Genomic DNA, 10,658 nt, shown 5'->3' on the forward strand with positions numbered 1-10,658 from the left:
GGTATCTGCTTTTCCTTTAATTATGTTTTTTCAACACATGTCAAATCAACAGTTGAGTTTTGCTTGGAGAATCTTGTAATTCGTTGTTTTGATCCGATTGTAGCTATAAAGTTTGAATCACATTTTACTCGAATCAAATAAAAGACTCACAACTAGATGAGGGTTTGTTTCAGTCATTATTAGGGTTTATCTATCTAAAAATTGCATGTCACAACTATTCTCCATGTACGTCTTGTAGCCACCATTAGGGGTGTAAAAGAGCCGAGTTGAGCCGAATACTACCAAGCTCGAAGCTCGGCTCGACTAAAATACTCGAGCTCGAAACTCGGCTCGAACGCGACTCGAGCCTTGATTTTAAGCTCGAGCTCGGGCTCGTGAAATACTCGACAGTCTCGAGCTCGGATCGGCTCGGCTCGACTAATATTTAAAAAAAATCAAAATCACTAACTTGAGTAAAAATATTAAACATTCCACATGAAAATGTCCAAACTACCAAAAAACCACTATTAATCACCTAATATCAATAAAACATCAACCATATATGTCATAAATGAATAATTATAAAGAAATGACATATATGCTATAAATGAACAATTATAAAGAAATGGCATATATGTAAATTACACTAAGCTCGACTAAGATCGCGAGCCTTACGAGCTGAGTATTTTAGTACTTACGTTCGGTTCGATAAGGTACTCGAGTAGCTCGAGCTCGAGCTCGACTCGATTAAAGTCGAGTCGATTTCGAGTATTTTCCGAGTCGGTCTCGAGTTTCTCACGAGTTGGCTTGTCTCACTTACACCCCTAGCCACCATAGATCACGAACCCCAACCCTTCTTTGGATCGACTCAAGGTCTAAGATGCATTGTGTATCTCCCTCCCTCCTCCGCCCATCTAAAGGTTCTTGCACAATCAAACGATATCATGGATTGAGATGATCGTACGATGTTGGCTGAAATGAGAACTAAGGCTATGATGTTGGTTAGGGCTGAACAAGATGAAGGCGTCGAGGAGGTAGAAGATGATAGTTGATGATGTGCTGGTTGTTTCACTAAAGTATCCATGTATTATGAAGGTACCTAACAAGAAACTAAACCTCACCATTCTCCTTGGAAAATCAAGTTTTGATGTTCCCTTTTTCTGTACCATCCTGTTTCTTGTCTTTCCCGCCGTCGGCACCACCCGCACAAGGGCAGCCTTTCCCGCCGTCGGTGCCACCCGCACAAGGTCAGCCTTTCCCGTCGTCGGCACCACCCGCACAAGGGCAACATTTCCCGCCTTCGGCACCACCATTACAAGGGCATCCTTTCCCGCCATCGACACAACCCGCACAACGGCAGCCTTTCCCGCCATCGGCACCACCCGCACAAGGGTAGCCTTTTCCGCCTTCAGCACCACCCGCACAAGGGCATCCTTTCTCGCCATCGGCACCACCCGCACAAGGACACCCTTTCGCGCCGTCGGCACCACCCGCACAAGGACACCCTTTCGCGCCGTCGGGACCACCCGCACAAGGGCACCCTTTCGCGTCGTCAACACCACCCGCACAAGGGCACCCTTTCCCGCCGGCGGCACCACCCGCACAAGGGCACCCTTTCCCCCCTTCGGCACCACCCGCACAAGGGCATCCTTTCCCGCCCTTGGCACCACCCGCGCAAGGGCATCCTTTCCCACCGTCGGCACCACCCACACAAGGGCATGCTTTCCCGTAGTCGGCACCACCTGCACAAGGGCAGCCTTTCCCGTCGTTGGCACCACCCGCACAAGGGCAACCTTTCCCACCGTCGGCACCACCCGCACAAGGGCAACCTTTCCCACCGTCGGCACCACCTGGACAAGGGCAACCTTTCCCACCTTGGGCACCACCCGGACAAGGGCACCCTTTCCCACCGTCGGCACCACCCAGACAAGGGCACCCTTTCCCACCGTCGGCAACACCCAGACAAGGACACCCATCCGGACAATGGCACCCTTTCCCACCGTCGGCACCACCCGGACAAGGGCACTCTTTCCCACCGTCGGCAGCAGCCGGACAATGGCACCCTTTCCCACCGTCGGCACCACCCGGACAATTGCACCCTTTCCCACTGTCGGCAGCACCCGGACAAGGACACCCATCCGGACAATGGCACCCTTTCCCACCGTCGCCACCACCCGGACAAGGGCATTCTTTCCCACCGTCGGCAGCAGCCGTACAAGGACACCCATCCGAACAATAACACCTTTTCCCACCGTCAGCACCACCCGGACAGGGACAGCCTTTCCCACCGTCGTCACCACCCTGACAAGGGCACCCTTTCCCACCGTCGGCCGCACCCGGACAAGGACACCCACCTGGACAAGGGCAGCCTTTCCCACCGTTGCCACCAGCCGGAAAAGGACAACCTTTCCCACCGTCAGCACCACCTGGGCAAAGGCAACCTTTCCTGCCGTAGGCACCACCCGAACAAGATGCAAACAACAAAGGGAGCACGATGATTAGGTGTCTGAGTGCCATGTTGAGATGTGTCGTGTTTACTAATGAAACTCGGCGTACACTTTTTGTACTTGTTGTTTTGCCTCATAAAATTTGAAATTCTAATTTTGGAAAGTTTAATTCATACATTTGCAAGCGGCAGTACGTGAAGGTAGGAGTTTTACTAGTATGTGTCTAGCTTTTTGTTGGGATCCCTTTATATCGGTCGAGATCTATTAATTCGGGACACAATTTTGGTTGTCGGCTTCAGGTATGCATATAACATAGCAGTTTCTTATTTTTAGACTACAAAAAAGGGAGTACATTGACATTTAGTGTCTCTTTTGTCACGGTTTGTTACCGTATAAAATTGATGTTACGTATAATATTATTTTCATGTTACAAAACAAGTGGACAAGCATATTTAGCTCCAATTTATAAATTAATTTTGAGAAAATGAAATATATAGCCTATTTCCCAGAGCATTTATTAAGAAATAGGTAAAAATTAAGAAAAATAATATTTTTATCCAACGAAATCACATTTGGCATTATCTTCCCAGCTTAATGCGTTGTGATTAGGTGGCACAGAAGACCAATGTATTGAAACCCCAAGAAATATTTTTAACTTGATTTTCAAATTTTCAAACTCTATAATTTCTCTCTAATTGTTAAGGACGGATTTCCATCTAATAATGTTTTAATGATCTAATTTTTAGTCATTTTGTTTGTATTTCATAAGATAAGATACTATTTAAAACGTCATTGTTTTTATATACCTTTTAGTTAATGCTTTATAAATTCGTATTTTACACTTCAAAACTTGTACCCCGAAGATAGAAAACCACAAATGACATGTCTATTTGCGATTGTAAACGTTTTTATAATTTTATTGCACAAATTATGCATTAAAAGCTTACACAATCGCAGATGGGCATGTCTTCTGCGGTTTTCTCTTAGCTACAGGAGAGGAAATTGCAAATGGCTTGTCTATATGGAATTTTCTCTCTTCTAAGTTTGATTATGCAACTTTCTAAAGCATGGTACAGGCGCTTAAAGCATATATTCCAATCATAGATAATTTGTTACCGGTAATTTTTTCAAAAAACGAACAAACAACTTTGCACATCGTATTAAAGGTTCCAAAAATGAAATGTGGGAAGTAATCGCTCTTCTAGAAAGTGCGCGTTGTTTGCTATTTCAGACGACCACATTTAATTTTGACATCGGACATAAATGTTACATGTGATAACAGTGATCTGTTACTTTTTACATTTGTTGATTCTCGATCAGATACACGCTACTAAGCAAATGAAAACACAAGAATGTCTGGAATTGCAAATTTCTCAATACATGTTGTCGCTTGCGGCGGAGTTTTGTTTAATCACTGAAGTTCGTGTAGGATGATATTCAAATGGAAATCTAAGTAAATTCCTAATATATTGGGAAAAGTTTTTTAAAATTCATAATTTTTTATTAATAAAAAAGCCCAGAAAACTGGTTAATTTCTTCAGTTTAATCTTTTTATACCTTTTTAGCAGATAAACGCTTATGTGGCATGCCAAGTTAGAAGAGATTGCTGACATGGCAGCTGATGTCGCACGCTATATCAGCCAAAATGCTTACAACCTTAAAAAATTTGATGTTTTTGAGAAAAGGTATGGACGGAATTCAAAATGGTGACCTCAATATCCCAAACCAAGGACTAAGCCAACTAGGCTATAAACTGCTACCGATTTTCATCCTGAAAATTCATACTATATTATAAGGGAAGCATTTTTTCTTTCACCATATTCATTTGAAACTCTCATGCATTTTTCCTTTCACTACATTCATTTGAAACTCTCATGACTTTTCAATTTCTTTCTAATAATAATTATAAGTTGGTTAATAAGGTTAAATAAATATCAAACCTAAAGTGTAATCATATATAAACTAAATTCAATATTAAAATAATATATTTACTTATACTTATAAAGTTATGTTTTTTAACTTTTAAAATATTATACTTAATTTATTAGTTTTAATATATTGTTGGATGTAAACCATTATCATTTTAAAGATATAATTTTGGAACAATTTGTATAAAATACTTAAATTATTAATTTGAATATAATATTACAGGGTCAACTTAAATATAAATTTTAGTTTAAGTTAAACAACCCAAAGAATATTTTGTAAATAGTTAAAAGTGATTAATTGTAGTGTCTTTTTAATAATGATTATAAGTTGGTTAATAAGGTTAAACAAATATCAAACCTAAAGTATAATCATAAATATACTAAATTTCAATTTTAAAATAATATCTTTAATTCTACTTATAAAGTTATGTCTTTAACTTTTAACATATTATACTTAATTTATTAGATTTAATATGTTGTTGTATATAAACCATTATCAGTTTAAAACAACAACTTTTGAACAGTTTGAACAACATACTTCAATTGTTAATTTAAATATAACATTACAATGCCAAGTTATATATAAATTTCAGTTCCACTTAAAAAACCAAATAATATTTTGTAAATAGTTAAAAGTGATAAATTGTAGTGATAAATGCAAAAACTAAATTGTAATCTCAATTTAACTAAAATATTTCCTAAAGATATTTTTATAATCATCAAAAGTTTTCAAATAAGTAGCTTAAAATAACTTACAATAACAATAGTTAAAAATAACTCTATATAAATTATTATATTGTTACCTTTAAAATCAAAAAACAATGTTTGATGTTTTAAATAATTATAATGATAGAAATTAAAACATTAACCAAATAAATTTTAAAAAATTAATTAACAATAACAACAACTATAAATAACATTAAACCATATATTATATTTAATTTTATTCGTGTGTAACTCGCGGGTAGAAGTCATTCAAACGATTGAGATTATGCAGTTATAATAGATGTATATATTATCATTTAATTCAAAATAATCAATATATTATATCAATTTAGTATACGAATTATTATATCAAATTTATCAACAACGTTATTGCTATATTTACAAAAAACATACATTTGTAAAGACTTCAACTATGTAGGTGTTTATGCGCAACGCGAGTGCATTCGTCTAGTATCTTATAATAGAAGCATTTTTCTAAGCACCATATTGATTTGAAACTCCTTTGTCTTTCCATATTTTCAAATGACTATATTTCTAAGCACCACATTGATTTGAAACTCCTTTGTCTTTTCATATTTTCAAATGACTTTTTAAATGTCTTCTAAATAATTGATTTAGCATTAAACACCAAACATACTATATAAACTCTTACACGTAAGAAGGATGTCATAAGAAAATGAAAAGAAAAATTTTCAATAGGCACAATTCTTTTAGAACGTATTTGCAGTGATGGAGTCCCTAAAAGAGTTCTACAAGTCAAAGTTGTGGATGAATGTATCATTTTTTACTTATAGTTTAATCGTGTTATATTTTTTTTTCCAGTAGTATAAATGAGACCATTCAAGATCATATGTTTAGAGATATTTTGTTTTCTCAAACCATATTGATTTTAAACCTACATAACTTTTTATATTCCTTAATTAATAACATTTATAGTATTTACAAATTTCTAATAATTTTTGCATTCTCTTATTATATATGTAGTTATATTAGTACATTTTTCGTACAAAAAGTCGTCATTTGGTTGAAGATATTGTGATTCAAAAGTTTTCATATAGTTGAAGCATTCACGATCCAAATATGATGAATTGAAGAAATGAGTTATGTCGCATCGATGGTAATTGTAATATGATTTTTTTTTCTTTCAATCAAAACAAATGAAGCTTTTCTATTCTCTCTTTATATTCAATTTCTCATTTGATCTTTATATGTGATTTGTGTGTATTACTCACTCTTGAATGTGACTTTCCAAACATCAATATTTTGCTTGAAATATATTTCTGATTCTTCTTTTTCAAGAAAAACATTTTAATTGCAGGTTAGTAAGAATTGTCATCAAGTTTCTATGGTTGAATGATATTAAATGAAGAAAGAAGATTCAGAAAACGGATATAGGTCTTTTTGTTTAAGCAAAGTAGACAAATGTTACTTTCTTCTTTTGATTTAAATGTATATTTATGTAACATTTTTATTTATATATTCAACCACCAAATGTTCTTATTTATTTGATTGTAGTTTTTCTATTTTGATTATATTTGTTTTTTTTGGGTTATCCTACACAACATATTTACAAGACAATATTTAAAAGATAACATAATTTTTAACATTTGATATGTGATTATGATTAACTTATCATGATATGTTCTTCATATGAAAGTAATTTATTCATATTACTATGACAAGAATTACATGACATTTATTAAAATATATATTATATGTGATTTGTTTAACATGTATATGCACCTAGGTATGTTATAAATTTCTAATTAAATATCTTTATGTTTAATAATTGAAGGGATTAAAATGATGCATCAAAAACAATTATTTAGAGGAATATAATAATAATAATAATAATAATAATAATAATAATAATAATAATAAATACACATTTCCAAGTACCGCATTCATTTGAAACTCACACTACAACTCAAGATTTTTCTAATTTATGTATATTTATTAGTTACAACTCTAGAGTTTTTAACTTATGATTATTAATTAGTAATCACTAATAACTTTTTATTTTCCTTTCTTTTATAAGGTTGTAAAGTTTTGGTCATTAAAAACATTAATGTATTTGAAAAGATTTGTGATTTAAATATGAAGAGTTAATATAAATGTTATAATAGATGTTTTAGTGTTTTTATGTTATTAAAAGTTGTAGTGTTTATTTTTCATATTTTTTATTATTCGTTATTAAAAGTTGTAGTGTATATATATATATATATATATATATATATATATATATATATATATATATTAATACAAATGTTGTAATAGATGTTTTTCTACTTTTATGTTACTAAAAGTTGTAGTTCATATTTTTGTTTATACATTTTGTTACCCGTTATATTATCATTCGTTTGATATATAATTTACACAATTTTAAACGGTTTATAAAATTATTAAATAACTTTATATATCACAATGACTTAAAAATTAAAAATATAATGTTTAATAAAACAAATATGTTACCTATATGTTTGTTTTACTACTAACATTTTGTTTCAAAGTAGAAATATTTAATAATAATTTGGTAAAAGTTATTATTTTAACTATATAATTGTATTCTCGCGCAACGCGCATGGATTCGCCTAGTAATATATAATACCTACCAACTTTCCTTAGCTTAATCAAAGATAAGATTTCGGATAGGATAAAAACTAGATGGGGAATGGTCGAACTTTCGTCCTTACGATACAAAATCTTAAGCTTACCAATTGATCTATTTGACTTTTCATATATTTGTCCTTCATTATTATATTTATTGTATATCGTTCCCAAGATTTATATCCAATTATTACTATTATTGTTATTATTGAAAACGAAATTAAATAAATTATTTTTTAAAATTCATTTTATGTAATATAATTAAATAAACACTTATGTAAATTTTTTAAAAACACATATTTATACGTATAAAAACATATTTATATGTAAAAGATACATATAAATGTAATAAATACGGATAAAAACATATTTATATGCTTTTATACCTTCAAATGTTTTTTTACTTTATATAGAAAAAAATATTTATACTTCTAAAAAATGAAAAAAATACATATAAAATAAAATAAAAATTAAAAATATTTTTAAGGTATAAAAACATATAAATGTGCTTTTTATATGTATTTATTACATTTATATGTATTTTTTATATATAAATATGTTTTTACATGTATAAATATGAAATTAAAAAGTATTTATATATGTGTTTATTTAATAATATTACTTAAAATGAATTTAAAAAATAATTTATTTAATTTTGTTTTTAATAATAATAAAAATAATAATAATAATAATAATAATAATAATAATAATAATGTATGCATTTAAATCATCGGCACAATATACATTAAATAAAATAGTGAAAGAATAAATAAACAATAGCTATCTAAATCAATTGGTAAGCCTTTAAGATTTACAAGAGTTGTAGGTTCGATCCTCCCTACTCCTTTTTATCCCATCATAAATAGTATCTTTTATTAGGCTAAGGAAAGCCGAAAGACATTGTATATTATTGTTAAAGATAAGTATCACATGTAGTTTGTAGCCTAGTTGGCTAAGCCTTGGTTTGGGATATTAGGTCACGAGTTCGAAACCCTCTAAGCCATTTCTCAAAAAGAAATCCAATTTTTTTAAGGTTGTAAGCATTTTGACATGTCATGTCAGCAATTCCTTCCAACTTGGCATGCCACATAGGTGCTGACCTTAAATAAAAATAAAAACTTATAATAACGATAAATGCTTTTTTTTTTCTATCTCATTATGGGCCATTGAGGATATTCAATTTCCCAGGACCGCCCTGAAACCTTCATACCTAACGAATCTATATCCAACTTCTATCATTCAATAACTTATACTAAAAGTCACAATCTTCTAACCCTTCATACTCGAACCTACATTTCATTTAAAAAAAAACGTATGTAATACAAAATTGTATTTTCAGCTACATGAGTTTAGACACAAAAGTATTATCAAGCATTTGATAAAAATCTTTACATTAATAAACTTTTAAAAAAATATTGACTATGAAATGCATGACCTCCCATAATTAATGGAAACTTACAGGTTGTCATGTATCTTATTATCACTTTCGTTAAGCTTACCGTTACATACCACATCATGGGTCTAAGTAAGACCAAGTCGCCTTGTGCAACCCTTTCCAACTTACAATAATATGAGAACAAATCATCCTATCATGACATCATGTTTATTGACATCTACTTCGTGACACGAGCTACCATCCTGGCAAATTCTTGTATGATGGCTTCATGATGGGAGCTACCATCCTAGAAAATTCTTGTGTATCCCCTTGTGGCACATCATGGGCTAGTAAATTTATTCTTTTATATCTTATTATCACTTTCGTTAAGCTTAGGGTTACATACCACATCATGGTTCTAAGTAAGACCAAGTCGCGTTGTGCAACCCTTTCCAACTTACTATAATAGGAGAATAAATCATCTTATCATGGCATCATGTTTTTTGACATCCACTTCATGACGGGAGCTATCATCCTAGCAAATTCTTATATGATATCCCCTTGTGGCACATCATGGGCTAGTCAATTTATTCTTTTATTTACTATGCATTGATTCACTCTAATGATGCATGATAACCACTTTTTTAGTGAGTCAATTGCATATGAATTTCATGCTTAGAAAACGAATATTAACACCCACTACAAACAAAATATCATTTAGTGACATACATTTTTATTGGCATATATATGATGTGCCACTATATCATGTTTTTAGCGGCATATTCTGTGTTAATATTAAAATTAGAGGATTTAATGTCATGTAACATTTTTTGTCACGAATATTCATAATTATTAGTGCATAATATTTTAATATGTCACTAAAAGTTCTATTTTATGAAAAATATTATATCATACAGTTATTATAATAATAATAATTAGTTATAAAATGGTCATTAATCTTCATGGTAATTACAATTTTAGTCTCTCTTTTGATTATTTTCCATAGTCTGATACATACAATCATACACATTGTTTTTTACAAACATAAAATTTTACCCTTGCTTCGTTTTCTAATTTACTCCCCTAAGAAACGATCCAAACAATCGGTAAAATCGACACAACAACTCACACCATCACCCTACTGAAACATCCCAAAAACCATGACCAAAAATTACTTTTTAAAACATTAATAAAACCATAAGTGTCAGATCATTTCAACCAAACTAAAGGTTTATATTTCAAATCAGCGTATCATTTCAAAACATTTTCTATTTATCAGAGTAAAAACATCCCAGGCTAAAACTTCTTGGTTTGTGCCATGCGATCATCCCGAGCTCTTCTCTCCGCTACCGGAAGTACCTGAAAACAAAACTGAAAATCGTAAGCACGAAGCTTAGTGAGTTCCCCAACCTACCACATACCACATACACATAACCATGTACACGTAACCACGTACTGGGCCCCACCCGCTGCATCGGGCCTTGCCCGACATCTGGCCCCGCCCGGCATCAGGCCCCACTTGGCATCAGGTCCCACCTGGCATCGAGCCCCGCTCGGTATACAGATCTGTCTCTCTTAGGCCCCGTCTGTCTCTGG

The sequence above is a fragment of the Lactuca virosa genome, chromosome 5 (genome assembly GCF_052849685.1).
Source record: "Lactuca virosa cultivar CGN04683 chromosome 5, Lactuca_virosa_CGN04683_v6, whole genome shotgun sequence".
NCBI lineage: Eukaryota > Viridiplantae > Streptophyta > Magnoliopsida > Asterales > Asteraceae > Lactuca > Lactuca virosa.